Consider the following 19,942-nt stretch of genomic DNA (forward strand, 5'->3'; position numbering starts at 1 on the left):
TTGTCGGATAACAAGTTATACAGATGCTGTAATCCGCAATACAAGCTGATACAAGCTTCAAATAATTTACTATTTTGGTGTCCTTCGTGAAAGTTACAGGCGTTTTGGCAATAGTTAAGATCCCTTTGAGTTAAGTTGTTATAGTTGGTTGACAACACCTAACCCTCTGCAGCGCTCTCCCATTCAAAATGGCTGCTCCTAATAAAGTAGACTTTTACAGCACGTCGCCATAATGCAACTTTTAACAGTAGGCCTAGAAGTTGAAATGTTAATTCTCCAATCTAAGTATGTTGGCTACTAGTAAAAACATCTAAGCATAATGAGTTAATGACATCACCAAAAGTAATTCAGAATAGAAGAAATACAATAATAATACTCTAGTGATGAAAAAAAATCTTTAGAATTGAAGCGTAGAAGATTCCACCAATGGGTTTAATTTATATTTTATTTTATCAACACTAAAAACAATTTTTTTTTAATTTTGAATTATATCTTTGTTATTCAAAATGTTTTATTAGCAATACGTTCAAAGCTATTGCTAAACACGTCATTTTACAACAAGGAAAGTAGCATATGCGGCTTTGCAACATTTCACTGTATTTTCTCATTTTCGTTTTTCAACTCATCATTCAAAATAATCATGCCATTATACTGCTGTGTTGATACGTATTTTCACATTGCTTTAACGTCTTTGAACAAGAAATCGATAAAAAGATGCTTTGAATTTTAATCTTAGCATTACCAACTGCATGAAATCGTTCTCTCTCTCTTCACGCCTCAAAACTATCGACTGAGCTGTCAGTCGTGAGCGTAGTGCGTGCTGGGCCCAGCAAAAGGGAAAACTGACATAACTCATAGCGTTAAAGCAGAAGCAGCTGCTTCACAGCGCGACGTATGCAAAAAATATTTAACAAAAACAAATGCTGCAAAGCTGCTGTTATTATAGCTGCAAAATGTCCAAAAACATCGTATAGCGTTTTGAAAATGTTATTTGCCCTTTTTCACCAAACGAGGTAATATCAATTATAGTTTCTTGAATGCTCTTTTAGAGAATATGCAAAAAATGCCATCAATCACTTTAGAATAAAACATAAAATAATTGTACCCAAGATCGTTTTGATCAAGAGGAAGTTGTATCCCAGTGAAAGCAATGACTCAAGATGTTACTTCACCAATCGGAGAAGATTTCTGACAAGAGTTGGACCACAAGACACGTTTGTGTGATTGACATACATGAAACGTTGTGCCATCTACTAACTACAGGATAACGAGACTTCTGGAAATGAAGAGCGTGTTCATTCGCATACATTCAGAGCTAGTCTGCGACAATAGCTTGAACAGACAGAAACTTGAGATGTGCTGGAATTTTATTGTATTGGTGCAGAACAACTGCCGATTATAGCAAGTAAATCATCTTATCATTGTCAGTAGTTGAGTTCCTGTCCAGCAGAAGTTATAGATATGGATTTACAAAACAAAAAACGAGCTAGCTACTTTTTCTGGAGATCAAACGTGTAATAGCAAGTCATTGTAGCAAATCTTAAAAAGAATGAAATGAGGAAGTCGTATTTTAAATTGATTTGCAACGTTCCTCTGTTTTTATCTTGTCATGAACGACCTGCAGGGAGAGACAGGCTGCCCTCCAGTCATCACTTTTTTAAACTTAGAAGCAGACTCTTAAAAATTCATTTCGCAAAGTCTAGGGGTTCGTTTGTTTTGTCCTCCAAATGTAAACACTGAAAAAAGGGAGGGGATGTGATCAACCGACGTCGTTGAGCAGATTCGGCTTTGTTGTATGGTTGTGGGTTGTTATAGTTTGGCGCACTGTTACACGATAAGGAATCTAAAGAAAAGCACTGATTATACGCTCCTCAAGTAAAATTCGATAAAATAAAAATTCTTGTTGAACCACATTGAATTATAAAGGGAATCTGTCCAGATAATGTGGTAAGAGATCTTTGTCGTGTGAGCCTCTGGGGCCGAGTATCTATCCTTTTACCATCCCAGATTCACGATATTTTCGAACTATAGCCTACTGGAAGACGAAGAAAGAACAGCCAGTCTTTGATTTCATCTTTCAAGTCACTCAGACCTTCCACTCCGTTAGATGGCTTAAAGATGGCAGCCTACAATAGTTGATGGGCATAAGGTAAGAAAAGAGAGGTGTCATGCCATAAGTAGAATGGTAAGCATATAGAACTTTATCAATTCATAGATCATGACAATTTAAAAATCAACATTTTTTAATAATAAATTTAAGCTCTATGTAAGAAGCTTGAATTCATAAAGTCATAAAGGCACTCCCCCTTCTCATTGTTGAGGTGTGAGGTAATAGCCTACACGAGAATATGAAAATAAATTTCAGGATGCAAATAATCTTGGTCTTGGTTGGTTGGTATGAATCTTTATCCTCGGACTGACAAAGCCTTATAGGTTATTCCTGGTAGTTTCGCATACTTGTAGAGGCTCTTGACGCAGGGCCAGTTACCGAGATTCCATTCACTAGGTTCCGCTCAATGGAGAGCAGTCCTGAAATGCGTCGCTCAAGCGCACACCCCGAGAGTCGAACCAGCGCCGCGTGATCTTGAGTCGAGCGCGTAACCACTGAGCTAACGGGGCGGACTACCGTAGGCTACTCTGGTTTGGTTTTTGAATGTTTATCCTCGGACTGGCAAAGCCTTGATAGGTTATTCCTGGTAGTTTCGCATACTTGTAGAGGCTCTTGACACAGGGCCAGTTACCGAGATTGGCAGAATGAAGTTTTCCGATTGTTGAAGTGTTGTTGCCTGGGAATTATTTCATTCACTAGGTGCCGCTCAATGGAGAGCAGTCCTGAAATGCGTTGCTCAAGCGCACACCCCGAGAGTCGAACCAGCGCCGGGTGATCTTGAGCCATGCGCATAACCACTGAGCTAACGGGGCGGACTCTCGACGACTCTAAGATCTACCGTGGGCTACTCTATTTTATCTAGTTGATGAATTTGTCGTATTCAATAAGTTGGCTACCAGGAAGAAAAAAATAGAAAATCATCACAGAACCTACAAAGAACGTTAGCCTATTGCAGGGGTATTATTTCAGTTTTGTTTTTTGTTTCTTTAATGCAGGAATTTTCAGCAAGCAGGCCACTTGTGTTGGCAAAATGTTGTGAGAAATTATGACTTTAAAATTAACAACAGTACGTTTTAATGGGGTCTTGTTGATTTACCATCCTGGATGTAGATTGTGAACCCCACACTTCTCACTGCATACCAGCGCCCTATCAATGTCATTTATGGCTATGGCTGCAACTAATTAAAAATTGTTTTCATTTAAAACGTTTTTCCGCTTAGAATCTAGGGTAGGCTACTGCTTTATTTTCAAAAATCCTGAAATATCTCGATAGCTTGGTTGGTTAGCGTGTGACTTCTAGAACGAAGAAGCTTCAAGATCAAGTGGCGCTGGCTCGCACTCTCGAGGTGTGCGCTTGAGCAGCGCACATTAAAGACTGCTCTCCATTCAGCAGCACCTAATGGATGGAATATTTCCTCGGCAAGAACACTTTAAAAATCGGAAACTTCACTCTGTCAATTTCGGTGACCGGGCCTGCGTCAGTGATCCAAAGCCTCTACAAGTATGCTAAACTGCGAGGATTAAGCTCTGCAAGAAGCTTTCCCAGTCCGAGGATAAATATTCAATCAATCAATCATCTTATTATGCTACGGTATATTGAACTTTTCTGTAGGTCATAACCAGGGATATCTATAACTACCTGGTTGGAAACTATGTGGAACTGAAAACAACTTTATGCATCAATAGGGTCACTGTTCTTTGTGCGCCGTTGTTGCAAATGCTTACATAAATTAACTTCAAAAAGCAGCAAAGCAAATAGTAGGCTAAACGAACAAGGAAAGTGTAACAACCAATTCACATGCTATAAACTATAAGGTCTATGCTTGCCTGGTTTGTTTGTTTGTTTGTAATCCATGAGTGCAGTCATGTTGTATTTTGTTTGCTGCTTAAAAAATTCCAGAATGAGTATTGGTTTTACTCTTATAACATCGTAAACGTATTGGTTTCGTGCTGGATTGGTCTGTGAACAAGTTGATGGCATGATATCACATTTCACTGATTGCTGAACACTCTTCATTTACTCCTGTTCGAGTTTGCAGTAGGCAAAATTCTAAAGAGCAGCAATAGGCGAGTTTTGGATTATTTGCATTCATTCATGTTTTGGATTTGTCGCTTTTTTTCCTAGTAGCCTAAACATACTTTCATACATCAAGTAAGTTTTGATGTGAGAGTACATTTCAGGCTATATATTTTTGTGAAATCGAGGTTTTTATTTTGCGAATCCTTCTGTAGGCCTAGTCGTAGTAATGTGACGACCAAACTGATGTATAGTAGTGATGTAAGCCGCCGCGTACGCGGCCGCTTTTGAATTTTTCGCCGCGTGCCGCGCCCCGTGGAAGGTTGAACTGACAAAGCCGGCGCGCCGCTTGCCGCGTAAACTTTCAATAAATTAAACTTTTGTAAACGTAAACTTTCAACTTTTCATGAAAATCAGTTATGAAACTTTAAATTTAAATTGGAAACACGGATCAGTTTTTTTTTCTTCGGAAACCCTAAGCTGGAAAGCTATGCAAATTGCAAATAGCTTGCAGTTGACAGGGTTTTTGGGGCTGTCTTGTGAGGGAAGCTGTACGAATGTTTTTGGTTAATAGCCTAGCTGATAAGCTCAGCTCCCAGTTACCAGGCTATAGGCCTAGCGCAACTACCCTATTAGTTACTATAACAGTTAGCCCAGTGAGTTCAGGCTATACGTTTTACTCCTGTATGTGTATTCATATACAGTAGAATTCGCCTATAGTGACACCTGAAGGGACCGCGGAAAAAGTGTCACTATAACCGAAGTGTCACTATAGACGAATGATGACGTCGTTGATAACGTCACTTGTGCAGTATCTGCGCATGCGCATCCCATGTTGGTTTAATTCAAACCCAGTCAGCAAATCAATCCTTTATGGTTCAACCTCTGCATACGTTAAATCAATGTAAAAAGATGGATTTGCTGGCTGGGAACTGGCGAATGCTGATAAGGACAAAATATGATTCCAACTTAAACTGGAAATACACCGTAAAGTGTTCTTATACGGAAATTTTTGAGCCCAAGGGACATAAATGTGGTGTCACTGTAAGCAAAGTGTTCTTATACACGAAGTCACTATAGGCGAAGTCATTGCTATGCAAAACATAATGGTTTGCAAACGGGACTTTGCAACAGGTGTCACTACAGACGAAGTGTCACTATAGCCAAAGTCACTATAGGAGAATTCTACTGTAGCCACTAACATTAAAATTGCATTATTGCTTACAAAAAGTGTTCAAAAGTCCTGATACTGCATCCAGGAACATTCTATTTGTCTTAGTTTGTATTATGTCTTAGAACTTAGATGCATTGCTGATAAGAGAATATGATCTGGTTAGCCTAGTCAATTAGTGCACAACTGTACTGGTAGGTTACCAGTTATATGACATGGGTGCTTTTTGCCACAATTGACTTTCTAAAAAATAACGCATTAAAATATTTTTTGACAATTTTGTAATTTGCGGTGTGCGGTGCAGTGTCAAAGTTCCAGATAAATTGCGGTGTGCGGTGCGGTGCGCGGATAGATGAGTCAGTTGCGGTGCGGTGTGCGGATAAAAATTTTGGGTTCGCTGCATCTCTAATGTATAGCACCGAACAAAGTTTCCAATCCCGTAGTTATAGATAGGCTATCCCTGATCATAGCAAGCTAAAGGTAGGCCTACATTTTTTTAAGTTGCAATTTGTTGAAGCTTTGTTTCTTGTTTGAGCATATTAGAGAAGAAGTCTTTTTATTGACGAAAGTGATCGAATTGCACTACGTCAAGTTCACAAGAGCGATATTTTTTGCGAAAAACATGTGGAGATAATAGAAGTCCTGCTTGAGCGTTCACATCACACTGCATCACACATGGGGAACGCCAGAAAAATCTACGAACGAGCATCTCGTTTATCAAAAGCCGCACCAAATATGATAGCCTATACATAGGCTGCATACGTACATATTATACACACTTGCATACGTAAGGTTTCTCATGTTGCTTTTATTGCATGTTTAGCATGAATCTTTAAGTTTGATATTGAAGTTGAACTTGGTAGTCTTTGATCTGTTGTGCGCATCACGACAATTATTGTTCGGGCCAGTCGTTCTTACTGTGCACAACAAGACAATAGTCGATTTCGCTAGCACGGCCTTTCATGGAGCAGTTAGCCTAATTACGCTTTGTGCTCTTCAGGACGGTGCTATTCGTGGACGTAGCTATAATTGCATCTGGACTTGAAGCCAAACGCTAGGTCTCTTGCACGGCAAACAGGTTTGCCATATTGACAGTTTTAAAGCCAGATTTTAAAAACTTGACGCTTTTTTAATACATTTTCAGATTAACACATGGCACGGTCGCAACACCTTAGGCTATGGTAGTAGCCTAATCATGCTGTTGACAAAATCAGGCCAAGATGCAATATGAAAAGCATCATAAAGATTCGGAAAATTTGGCTTTTCAAACCTCATGTTTTGTAAATAGGCTACTGCGCATTGATAAAACAGAGTAAAAATCGCCAAAAATATAAGTTATCAAAATGCTAAATTCAAAGTAGCCTGTCAAACGCACTAAAAAACCCTTAAACTTCTAAAATTTGGCGTTTAAACCGTCAATCTGTCAATCCTGTTTGCCGTGCAAGATGAGCCCTAGCGTTTGGCCCTCAATTGAGATGGTGTTAGGCTATATAGGCCCTAGCATGGTTATAGCGACGTCCACGCTGCTATTGGGCAATGGGCATACTGCAGCGTGTGAAAAAAAATGAGAAACGTTGTTTCCAATGACAATTGCAGTCTGATAGAAATAATGCGATGATAATGTGATTACATCAGAAAACAACAGTTCAATGTTGACTTCTCCGGAACAGTCAAAACGACGAAATGAAGTAAAAACTTCAAAACAAAAGCTGATGGCGCTGCGGGTTCTATAACACTCTACAAAGTAACAATGCGACAAAAAGACTGAAAGTAAAAATACGCAATAAGAATATGCACAGCAACTCGAGTTGCAGAGTAGGCCTACTTTGATTACGCACCTAACGGCAAATAGCGTGTTGCACGCATCAAGGGCAGTCTTCGAGTCGAAGATTACCTCTCAATTGTTTCCACAAATCTTCCGCTGTTTTTGTTCTCTGATTGCGACTCCACAGCCCTGGTCGCAACACTTTTGTTCCAGACGGTTGTTCGCCTGGTCAAACGTCATGTAGAAACCGTTCGGGTCTACTGAATATTACGTCATGGAAATTCCTAAAACATGAGCCAAAATTGCACCATCGTTCGTAAGACCTGTCAAACCGGTTTAAACCTGTTTCAGTTGAAACTTGTTTGGACATGAAATGTTGCGTCGCGCTACTGCTGGCGTGCCTTTGAGTTATCACAAATTTTTCTGATTCATTCTCGAAGTTGTTTGTTGGAAGTCGGTCGCACATTTAACTGGTTTATTTGGTGCTTGCTAGCTGGACAAATTCTCCGTCTTTTATCCAAGTAATCTGTATCGTAGTGACAGTTTTAGAGGTGTATCGCGTTGCACCCCATTTCGATACCCGCGGGCTAATTTTACAGAAATACACTGTTTGAAAAGAAGTTCAAGTGTGTGTTTCTTCGGTCATTATATACAGACGAACGGATTCGGAAACTTTATGTTAAAATTTTCCCACGAAGAGATTATGGTTTACCGCTGTGACCATAAAAAATAAAAGACGAGTTCTTGTTAGCTGGTAGGCCAAGAAGCACTAGAAGCACAAAAAAATAAAATAAAAGACGAGTTCTTGTCAGTTGGTAGGTCAAGAAGAAATTAAAGCAAGAAAAATAAAAGACGAGTTCTTGTCAGTTGGTAGGTCAAGAAGAAATTAAAGCAAAAATAAAAATAAACGACGTGTTTGTTGTCAGCTAGTGCAGAAGAACTACTTAGAAGTACAAGAAATAATAAAAGAAGATTTGTTGGTTGGTAGTCTACACTCTTACAGAAGCAAAGAAAAGTAAAGACATTTCTTCTCAGTTTGGTACTGAAGAAAAATAACTTTGACATTCATTGGCAAGAAAGAAGATTAAAAGACAATCCATCTGTGCTTGTAGATTCAAGTGGAAGAATCCAAGCAAGTTTTGTGGACTTTAGGACTTCATACTCGTACAGCTACGGTATCGTGCATTTAAATTCTTTTTTGTATTTTTACGGTCTTTGCAGTTAAGTTTTTTATAACTACTGTAGCCTAATAATTTTGTGTGTTTGTGTAACTTAATTTTTTTAATTGTTAAATTTAGCCCCAACATTTAATATGTCTACACTCGGTGGCGACAAGGACTCGACCGCCGTAGACTCGACTGAGTTTAAGCCTGATGATGTTCTTTGCGGTCGGGCAGGCCATTCTGGGGAGGGACCCATTAACGATGAGGCTAAGTCAGTTCGAGAGGCCCGGCATCTTAGACGGGATATTTTGACTCAAATTGGGGATCTTTCTGTAGCCCTAGGTTCTTTGAGTGATAAGCAGGAACTGTTAATTTTTAGATCTAAGTTATCTACTTTAGAAGAGGAATTACGGCATTTCCATGCTCTTTTGACTAAAATCTTTAACTCTGAAATCTTGGCAGAACTTCGTGATAGGGTAGATCCCGAATTTAACTCGTTAAAAAATAACTTTGAACAAAAAGAAAGTGAGTTCTCAGATATGTTGGATGCTGACATACATCCTGAGGATAGCGCCTCAAATGTAAGCACTAGGATGTCTAGGACTTCGTCTCGGATAGTGGCACAAATTAACCTGCAGCTAAGACGAGAGGAGCTCCAGATACAAGCTGAGGCCGAAGCGAGAGCTGCTGAGGCTGCCGCGAGAGCTGAGGCCATTCGAGCTGAGGCTGCCGCGAGAGCTGAGGCCGAAGCGAGAGCTGCTGAGGCTGCCGCGAGAGCTGAGGCCATTCGAGCTGAGGCTGCCGCGAGAGCTGAGGCCGAAGCGAGAGCAGCTGAGGCCGCCGCGAGAGCTGCTGAGTTCGCACTCAAAGACGCTCAGTTGAGGGCTGAACAACGTAAAGAGGTAGTTTTAGCTGAATATCGATCAGAGGTGGGCTCTCGGCGTAGCTCTAAGAAGGGCTCTTCTAGGCATTCCAGAAATGAACATCAATCGCAGTTTAATTTACATAACCTTTTCCAAACGCCCGTTCAACCTGTGAGTGGACCAGGGCAATCCACACGTTTTCCAGCTGTTTCAGGAGGTCTCGGGGCCGCGGCTAAGGGTCTTCCGAATGCTGTAGAGCCAAGGTCTGCGAATTACAACCGAACTCCTCCCCCAGAGCGTACAGGTCACGGGGCCGCCATTAGTAGTAATGCTTTGCCCCCTTCACAGTTTTCTGCGCCGCTAGGTTTTGATCGCCCAGCTACACGTAATTTGGGTGGTTGTGAGAGGCGTATCGCGTCTCCTGATTTTAACGTGTGTAAGGATCGTGATCGGGCTGTGCACGTGACTGAGCCCACTCAGCCCCTTAAGGGATATAGCTTGTCTTCTCCCGCTAAATCGAGTTCTCAACAGCAGGATTGCTTTTTTGAATACCAAAATAGTAGGACGTTTTTCGATAAGGCGGCCTTGATTGGTTACGATGGTAATAATATGCCATTTATCTTCTTTAAAAATCGTGTTACGGCCTTAATGGCAGCTTCGCCCTTTAAGGGGACTCGTTTGACTTTGTTACAAGCAGCTTGTGTTAGGACAGCTGCGCAAACGATTGCTAATTTGGTTTCTGACACCCCTGGCTTGTCAGAGGAAGACAGGATAGAAATGTCGTTAGCTCGCTTGTCCCAGCGTTTTGGGGTTCGTGGAGGTCTTTTTGCAGAACCGGAAATTAGAAAGTATCGCTATGGTAGCAAATTGACTTCGACCTCTTCCAGTGATCTGAAAGAGTTTAAAGATGAATTATCGCAGTGTTTGCTTTACGCGCAAGCTTATGGTCAGCGTGACAAATTGGAAGGACGTTTTGTGTTGGATTTGGCTAAGCGACTCCCGTTTGACGCTAAGCAGCGTTATCTTGACTTTTTAGGTGATCAGTATGGTGGCACTGATGAGCCTACTTTTCGGAGTTTGTTTGAATTTGTAGTACGGGAGGAAACGCGTAAGTCGACTGATTTTAGCATTATGCTAATGGGCGATTCTGGTGAGTCGCAGCAATTTAAAAACTTTGGCAAAGGAAAATTGCCTTCATGTCCGGTTAGGCAGACGTCCGTAAAACCCCATGATGATGTGATGTCAGGGAGTTCGCAGTACTCGACTGTTGTTAGCGCACCGCGCGGTGGTGAAGCCAGACGTAAAAACCTACCGGCATGCATTTGTTGTTCGTCACGTGGTCAAGTTGAATATCATTTTTTGTCTAATTGTAAAGAATTTTTGCGCTTGACACCTAAAGATCGGAGAGATGTCATTGTGAAAGCTGGCAAATGCTTGAATTGTTTGCGCCAGCATATGGTTAGGGATTGCGTTCATGCAAATAACTGTCGTAAGTGTGGGCCTAACAACGATAGGAAACACTATTTTCTTCTGCATGATTTTTATGTGACGTCACATGATTCTCTGGATTCGGTTGGGAAAGATGATGCTCGTGCCAGAGTTCCTGTGCGTAATGTTAAGATTGGAAATGTTAAAGCAGCCTTTAACCGCGTTACTGCTGCTCGTGTTTTGAATCCAATGACTGGCAAATCGAAGTTGGTGTATTGTCAGCATGATCCTGGTTCGCAGTTGACGTTTGTTTCGAGTGATTTGGTGTGTGAACTTGATCTTAAACCGTACGATAAAGCGTCGTTTAAAATGGATACCCTGGCTGGTCAGAAAGCTACTTGTGCTGACCTTGTCAAACTCAACATCCAGTCGTTAGAGACGGATGAACTGTTTTGTGATATAACTTCGGTGGTTAACCCAGCTTGGGCTGACGATGTTAAAACTTTACCGCATAAACAAGATTTAAATGGTTTCCGTCATTTTCATGACGTGAATATGTTTCATTTGAATGATTGTAGTACTGTAGATGTACTGATTGGCAACGACAACGCTTATTTGATGTGGGCAAAAGAAGAACGTGTTGGTGAAAATTGTAGTGAACCGCATGCTTTACTCACTCCTCTCGGTTGGTTGGCTTGTGGTGGTAAGTCACCCTTAGAAGAAAGCGTTGCTAAAGTGTGCAGAGTGCAGACGTCTTCAGAGTCGGATGTCATCTCTGGCTTTCAGCGTAAAATTGAGTCTCGTGATATGGAAATAGCAGACCTGAATAAAGTCATTCAGGATTTGACGTTGCAAAATGAAACCTGTGAATTGTCTCGCAATGATAAGTTGGCTAGAGAACTTGTTGAACCGAATATTGAGTTGAAAGATGGTCGATTTGAGATACCTGTTCCGTTGAAGGAAGATATTGATCTACCTAACAATTTTGTGTTGGCGTCAGATAGAGCTGCTGCTTTAAGGAAGAAGGCTTTAAAACAACCTGAACTTCGTGATTTCCTTACTGACACCATGAAAGATCTTAAATCAAATGGCTATATTGAGCGTACTGGTGAAGCAGGAAATGTCAAGGGATTTGAATGGTATTTACCATACTTTGTTACGTCACAATTAAAAAAGCGCATTGTTTACGATGGCAAGTCTGAATTTCGAGGAACTTGTGTTAATGATGTAATGTTTTCGGGTCCTGACTTGTTAAACCCTCTGGTAGATGTCTTGGCTAGATTTCGGCTTGGTAGATTTGGTCTCATGGCTGATGTGACTAAATGCTTCTTTCAAATAAAGTTACCTGAGTCGCAAAGGGATTTGTTTCGTATATTGTGGTTTGAAGATGATGACCTTGAAAATGGTAGGATGGTACCATTTCGTTTTTGTGTACACCCTTGGGGAATAAAGAGTAGCCCGTATATCGCTTGCTTGGCTATAAAGAAAATGATCGAGCAGAATCCCAGCAGTGCTGGTGAATTGACTCTCTGCAATATTGCAAATAATATGTACATAGATGATTTTATATTTTCGGCTGATAGCTTAGAGGAAGCTCAGCAAATCACTCATGAATCAATTGCTTTGTTTGATAGCCGTGGGTTTAAACTTGGTAAGTGGAGTGCTAACAAGGAGGCTATGATTGTCTTGTCAAATTTGGATAATGAGATGCTTTCACCTTTGATTCGTGACATTGACTTTCAGACTGAAAATATGACTTTGCCATCAGCGAAGACATTGGGTTGTGTGTGGCAAACCGAGTCTGACGAGATGCGTATCGCATGTTCCCTTAAAGCCCTTAGCTAAACACACGCGCCGAAGTATGCTCAGTCAGCTTGGACAAAATTTTGATCCGCTAGGCTTTGGAACGCCATTTTTTCTAAAAGCACGCCTTATACTTCAGCAATTGGCGATAGACAAGTTTGATTGGGACACCGAGGTCCCTGATAGCTTTGTTAAAGAGTGGGAGTCGTGGCTTCGCTCTTTGGACCCGCTTAAGGATTTTTCGTTACCGAGATGGTATTTTGCAAACTCTGGTGTGTGCAGTCCGGATGATATTGTTTCATATCAATTGCATGGGTTTAGTGATGCTTCGAATCAAGGTGGCGCCTGGGAGGCAATGGTAAAACAATTTAAAATTGCATTTTTTCACATTTTGGACTCTTCAATTCGTAAGCCCAATTTTATTGAACTGCTTACGTACACCAGTAGTGCCGTTCGGATCGTGAACGAACGCCCTTTGGTACCTTTGAGTGACGATCCTAGGGATTTTACTGTAATCACCCCTGCCTCACTTTTGACCCCATACTTAAACCCATACTGTGCTGTTGGGCAACCACATGATCGTGACCAATTAAGAAGGGATTATCGGTTCACTTTGTCACTTTCTCAGCAGTTTTGGAGTAAATGGATCGATTTTTGCTTGCCAGGTCTTCAGGGCCGGAAAAAATGGCTAAAAATGGCCGAGAATTTGGAGCCTGGTCAACTTGTAGTGGTAGGTTCTCTCCAGGACATTGGTAAACGTGGGAAGTATCAACTTGGGAGGGTGCATGAGGTAGTTCCACAAATTAGGAAAGGGAAGCCTGTGGTTCGTAGAGCTAAAGTTGCCGTCTGCAACCATGATGAGAGTACGGGGAAAGTGAAAGTAGACTATGTGTTGAGGGATATTTCGTGCCTCGCCCCCGTAAAGAACACCTAAGTGTTAGGGTTTGAGCCTGGTTTTGTCTGCGGTGGCCGACACTTGTCTGAGCCCAGAACAGTCGGTTATTATCGCAATCATTGTATATAGCATCATTTTTTGCGTGTACCTACTACCTATGGTACCAATTTCATGTATCGTCGTGTTTATTCTTATTGCTGTTCATTCTTTGCATGCCCTTTGTATTTGCATATTAACTTAAACGTGAGTGATTCAAACAATTTGTGTATCCTGTGTTTTTATTCATTGGCTCACAATTGTCGTCAATTCTTTTTTAGTTATGCCATGTCAGACTGTCATAACTAGGGGCCGCTATGTTCCAGACGGTTGTTCGCCTGGTCAAACGTCATGTAGAAACCGTTCGGGTCTACTGAATATTACGTCATGGAAATTCCTAAAACATGAGCCACAATTGCACCATCGTTCGTAAGACCTGTCAAACCGGTTTAAACCTGTTTCAGTTGAAACCTGTTTGAACATGAAATGTTGCGTCGCGCTACTGCTGGCGTGCCTTTGAGTTATCACAAATTTTTCTGATTCATTCTCGAAGTTGTTTGTTGGAAGTCGGTCGCACATTTAACTGGTTTATTTGGTGCTTGCTAGCTGGACAAATTCTCCGTCTTTTATCCAAGTAATCTGTATCGTAGTGACAGTTTTAGAGGTGTATCGCGTTGCACCCCATTTCGATACCCGCGGGCTAATTTTACAGAAATACACTGTTTGAAAAGAAGTTCAAGTGTGTGTTTCTTCGGTCATTATATACAGACGAACGGATTCGGGAACTTTATGTTAAAATTTTCCCACGAAGAGATTATGGTTTACCGCTGTGACCAACTTTGTATCAATTTATTTTAGAAAACGAAGAGAACAATTAGTACGCCTTGGTATAATTTTCAAAACTTATATGATTAAAAAAAACGAAATATAAACAATTGCTATGTTGATCAACCTTGGTGCGTTATTGATAGTGCTGATGGTCATGAAGGAAACACTCTTGATGCGGTTAGCTCATCATCAGTTGTATAGTGCTGTAACGTTTTCACTATAGGCTACTAAGCCTACGTTACCAACGAAAGTAGGAGCCTTTCTATCAGGGACTACGCCCACCCAATTTATTACACCCAGGGTAGAGGTGAGCAGTGTTTTTTCAACACCCTGTTTAAAGAGGGTGTCGAACCTAGTGTTTTAATACTTTTATTGCAAAGCAAAAAGAGAGAAACAAGAAAGGGGTGAACCAAAGCATGCTTAGCCTGAGCTGAAATCACTAAACGTTTTAAACGTTGCAGTCAGTGCAAGAATGTAGCTTGGCAGAATCAAACATTTCTTGCGTTGATTGCAACCAGCAGTGTTTCCAGCGTATTATTGCAAATACTCCAACACCCAGTTCGTAATAAGTTACAGCAAGCGAGAATCTTATCCTCTGCGCCATGCCAAAGTAGGCTATTGTTCTCGAAACAGTAAAAGTTGAAGGTTGACATTATCTTTTATCACAATACGTTATACAGCACATTGCCATATGAAACAAAGTGTACCAAAGGATACATCCTTGTTTCATTGGTCACTTAGGCTATGTAGGATAACTTATAGCCTAAGAAGTTGCGTGAAGATTTCTAATAATCAAAAATGCATAAAAAAGTATTACATTAATTACGGTTTTGATTTCTTGTTATGAAACTAAACTTTACAGCGCAATTGTTTTAATTTATAATTTGAAAAAAAAAATGTTTTATTAGAAGTAATGTTCCATAGGTGACACATCTCCCCAACAGTGCCAGGATAGAATAACGCGACTGCTACCACATCGGTAGCCTATAATATAAAAACACATAACCTAGTCCTAGACGGATTATGTATAGGCTATAAGCATTGCATTACATTTACTTAGTATTAGATAGCCAAATCTATATTTAACGCGGGTTACCAAGCTATATGAAAGCAACATGTTTATTACTTTTGCAAAATTGTATCGCTTGTCGTCGGACATATCACATCTCATTGGTTTTGATGAGTCATGCGGTTATATTAGGCTACTGGTTCTGGCATTTCATGTTGCGTCTATAGTGAGCATGAAACCTGTTTCCAGTCGTCGTATAGGCTATTACCAGAAAATCCTCACAGCCAAAAATCATTAATTAACGAATTATACTTAGGTTATAAAAAGACTTCTGAGAAACCTAATATAGCGACTGGTATTGTATCATACAAACATTGTATTGCATGAAACATTGTATCATAAAAAATCATAAGCACAGACATATTTCGTCTCGTTTTCCACTGTCATGAGTCATCACGTTTAGAATCAAAGTAATTTGTCAGGAATGGTGAGGAAAACAATTCAATGAAACGGCCACAATTTGATGTAAGGCCTAATAAACGTCCACACATTGTAAAGTTTCTATTGCTGTTGCAGCACAAGGCTATATATTGATATTTACTTGCAAGTTTCAAAACTAATCGCACTACAACAGTTTATTGCCAATAACATTTAAGCAGCATAGGCCTATGCAGTGGCGTAGCCAAGGGGGGGGGGGGGGTTACAACCCCCCCCATCTTTGGCACGCATGTGACGTCACGATATTGAGAATGATGCTTTCAGTCTCTTTATGCTTGAGAATAATGCTTTCAGTCTCTTTATGCTTGAGAATGATGCTTTCAGTCTAAAAGAAAGTTTGCCTAATTTTAAGCGAAACTGCATTAAAAGAGCGAGTTTTGCCAATACCAAACATCTCAGCCAGGAATTAACAACAAGAAAACATGGAGACTTAGCTTTATTTCCGAAAAATGCCAAAAAAAGCATGATCTTAACCTTTTGCTATGCCACCGGACAGCACTATTTTACAAAAATATTCATACCCACATTTTTGTTGAAAATGCTCTCAGAATGCACCAAATTCAAAGTAATTTTTCAAAATTATCTGGGAGGCCCCCCAGACCCCCCGCCGCTGGGTGTCGTCTTACGCGAACACGCCGTCACCAGTGAAGGCATAAAAGTGAAGGCACTTTGAGATGTTATTTGTCTTTAATGCATGAGCGATTGTCAAATTGTTTTGCGGGCCGCACAAAATTATTTGACGGGCCGCATGTGGTCCGCTGGCCGCAGGTTCGTCACCTCTGATTTAAATGTTGGCTTTGCATTGTCTGTGGTATCAAACAGAGAAAATTTTAGAATTTTGTAATGAATTTTCAAAACAAAATTTAAATTAGAAGAAAGTCATTGGGACTTATAAACAGAATCGGTGAAATTCACAGCCTAACTACCTTGCAGGCCATGGACAAACAACACAGATCCCGTGCAAGCGGTAATGATAAGCTGATAATTATGCAGCAAGTAGGCCTATCGGTAGGATCGTGTCCTTCACATACGAAAAGTGGGTACCGATGTGTTGCCAAAACGTAATTACAAATTTGGCTTAAGCAAACCATGTCCTTTGATATAATGAGGTTCATAGCGAAGACCATCTTACAGGATGTTGTTAAGTAGCCTATTTAGGCTAATGCTTTTTTATTGCAACGGGGTGAAATTTAGCTCTTTTTTTAATATGATCACAATACTCTTTTATGACTGAAATTTGGATCTCTACACCATAGCGACCGTGCCAAAATCCTTGTAAGCTATTTAGTAAATCATTTCTCTCGCGAGCACGCTTTAACGCTCGCGTTTTGTCGCTTCTACTTTTTTCCAGACCCATGCTAGGCTATGTTATGACAACTGATATTTTTTTTTTACTTTGATGGCCGAAAAAAAAAGCATGATGATTTCAGATTCATGACAGGTTACAAGTTGAGTTTTTAGTCTTAATCTGTTCATTTTTAAAGGATAAAAATTGACTTTGCTTGACATTATCGCAAAACCTGTTATGAGTTTGTGTGAAAATACAACTTCAGGTAGCCTATTGGATGCCGAGATTGCATTACACAACCTACATGTGCGAAGACTCAGCCAAAAAGTGTAGTCTATTCGTTACCTACTAAGTTGCATGACATGGCTATAGCCCAGGGGTTCCCAAACTGGGGTACATGTACCCCCAGGGGTACATTTCGACTTTTCAAGGGGTACATTAGATTAAGTATAAGGATATTCTTTCCATAACTTCTAATCTGCCTTAAAATATTTTTTATCACCTTTGAAGACCTGAGATTAAGAACTCCTTAGTAAGTCACATTTTCACCCCAGTAGAAGCTTTAACTACAACTACAGTAACTACCAAGTTCACATGACTTATTTTGTCCAATCACAGCACACAAGACAAAACAGCTGATTGATTGCTATGAGAACCGTAATTACCGTACAAAGGTTTACAAAAAGTCAACATTTTCAGTGCTGCTTGGAATCAAATCAAAAAACAGATCACAGCTCAAAACACCTGAACATGATCTTCATTGTGCTATTGCTAATGTTTCACCTCGTATTAATGAGCTTGTTGCTAAAAAGCAGGCTGATCTATCACATTAGCTAGGATTGCTGGGCTTATTCAGCCGATATATTGTTTGTTTGATTGATTGTAGTGTTTGTCTAACCTTGGATTACATTGTTATGAATAACTTTGTGTGTTTTGATTGGTACAAAATATCATGCATGCAGTCTTCTAATGCAGCTCTACTGTTAATTTGTTGCAATATCTAAACTTTCTAAAGCCAAAAATATGAGAAAATTTTGGGGGTACACAAGCGAATCTATAAATTGACCAAAGGGTATTGATGAACAGAAAGTTTGGGAACCCCTGCTATAGCCTATAGATCACGACTCCTTGCGTTTTTCAACTGCGTTGATGACCTTACTCTATTCGGTCTATATACGATTTGATGAGACTTAAATGTGGTTATGCATCAACCTGTTTTCTGGATCTGCTTGTTGGTTGAAAAGATTGACTGGTGGTTGAATTGATTGACCTTGCTAGAAAAAACATATCCCCTGTTGTAAGTTTGTGTTTAAAAAGACAAAAGTATCACAGTAGTTCTAAGCATGTAAAAACACAATAATTGTTTTGAGTGCACCGCCAGTCCGCCACACAAAGTTTCACATAAACCGGAAATGCATACATTTTGTAAGTGGAAACTTCCAATTACGCCAGTTTCTATCAATAGTAACCTAGCTGCTACAACCCTTTTTATCCATGAAAAACTTTAATAGAATAACCAATCTTCAGAGGAAGGTTTTCTCGGTTCAAAGAAATAGACTTGCGATAAAAAATGGTTAAATAACAAAGCACTTATCTTTCGAGTGCAGCAAAAGTATTATCTTAGGCCACTCCTCACAATAACGGAGGCACAACATACATGGGTATGAAACTGTAGCATACATTTAATTTCATGCAGCCCACGCATAGTCAAATATAGGCCTACTCATCAGTAGCTTATTGACAGGGGCATAATTGAGAGGAAGCGGAGAAAACAGCTTTTTTAGCTTGTTAAATGTAGAAAAGTAGGCCACTTCAGCCATTATTTGAAAACGTATCTTTTTGAAACAAAGGAAAAACGTTTTTGCAGAAATAGGTAAGTTATTGCTTTTTGTCTACAAACATTTTTGCTTTCGAAAGTAGAGTGGAAAACTCATTTGCACATATTTTTTCCCATTAACCCTATTCGGACTGACGGGTTCCATTCATACCTTTAGCAAAAATTTACTTTTAGCAAAAAAAATGGTAGAGTAGGCTATGTGTGTCCACTTAAAATTTTACCCAGTTTGTCAATAATTTTGCGCTAACTTTGTGAAAAAAGCAACCTCGTAACGTTTTTATATCAAAAGTTATTAGAAAATGACAGTGGGTGGAATAAGTTCACTCGTCAGGCCATTAGCTCCCAAAAACAGCTTGGTCCGAATGGGGGTTGATTGATGGCCTCTACTGACATCTAGCGGCTAAAAAAGTGCGAAATTCTAAGTCAGACATGAAAAGCACTTGGATGGTTGATTTCGAAAACAAATCACACGACGTAAGCTAAATTTGTTGAAGATTGCGACAATCTGACAATTCAATCACCCAAGTGCAAACTATTCCTTCAAACAGAATTACCAGTGTAGGCTACAGCAGCGGACCTAAAGGTTTTTCAATATGCCTTTCGAAATTTGTGTTGGCAATGGCGACTTTAATGAAGACTCAGAGGCTATTGGAATACCTAAGACATACAGTATTTAACGATACACATCAAAAATATATACTTTATTTAAACATGCCATGCATTCCTTTTGCCATGGGTGCACGTTGCCGCATTAGAACACGTTCCACAGCAGCAGCTGCCAGACGCGAAATACGTGTCTATCGCTGCCAATTCTTGCTCCACTCGACTGCCGAGAAACACATGTTTTTGGAAAGATCTTGATGGCTAGTGTGGAGGCTACACCGGTATGGTTAGCGAAACACAATACTCGCTGTTCTATAGTTAGTCAGGTAGTGCTGACGCCAGGAAAATCGCTCCTTTTTGACAATGACAAATTTGGTGTTTTGCTTGGAATGCAAATACACCGATCATAAGACATCAGCTGTTAATTTAAACTCATTTGCGTTGGTTGATTGCAACAGATCACGGCTTTTTCGCGTTGCTTTGAAAGTGTTTTACTTCATAAAACCATGTAGATGTCGCCTATTGCGAGGTATGAAAAAAAGTGTGGGACCTTTGGAACGTTAGTTGACGTTTAAGATCTGGCTTGGCTTCAAATTGCGGACATAAACAATTCCCGAAGAGTAAGAAT

This window comes from Aplidium turbinatum, chromosome 15, assembly GCF_918807975.1.
Source record: "Aplidium turbinatum chromosome 15, kaAplTurb1.1, whole genome shotgun sequence".
NCBI classification, from domain to species: Eukaryota; Metazoa; Chordata; class Ascidiacea; order Aplousobranchia; family Polyclinidae; genus Aplidium; species Aplidium turbinatum.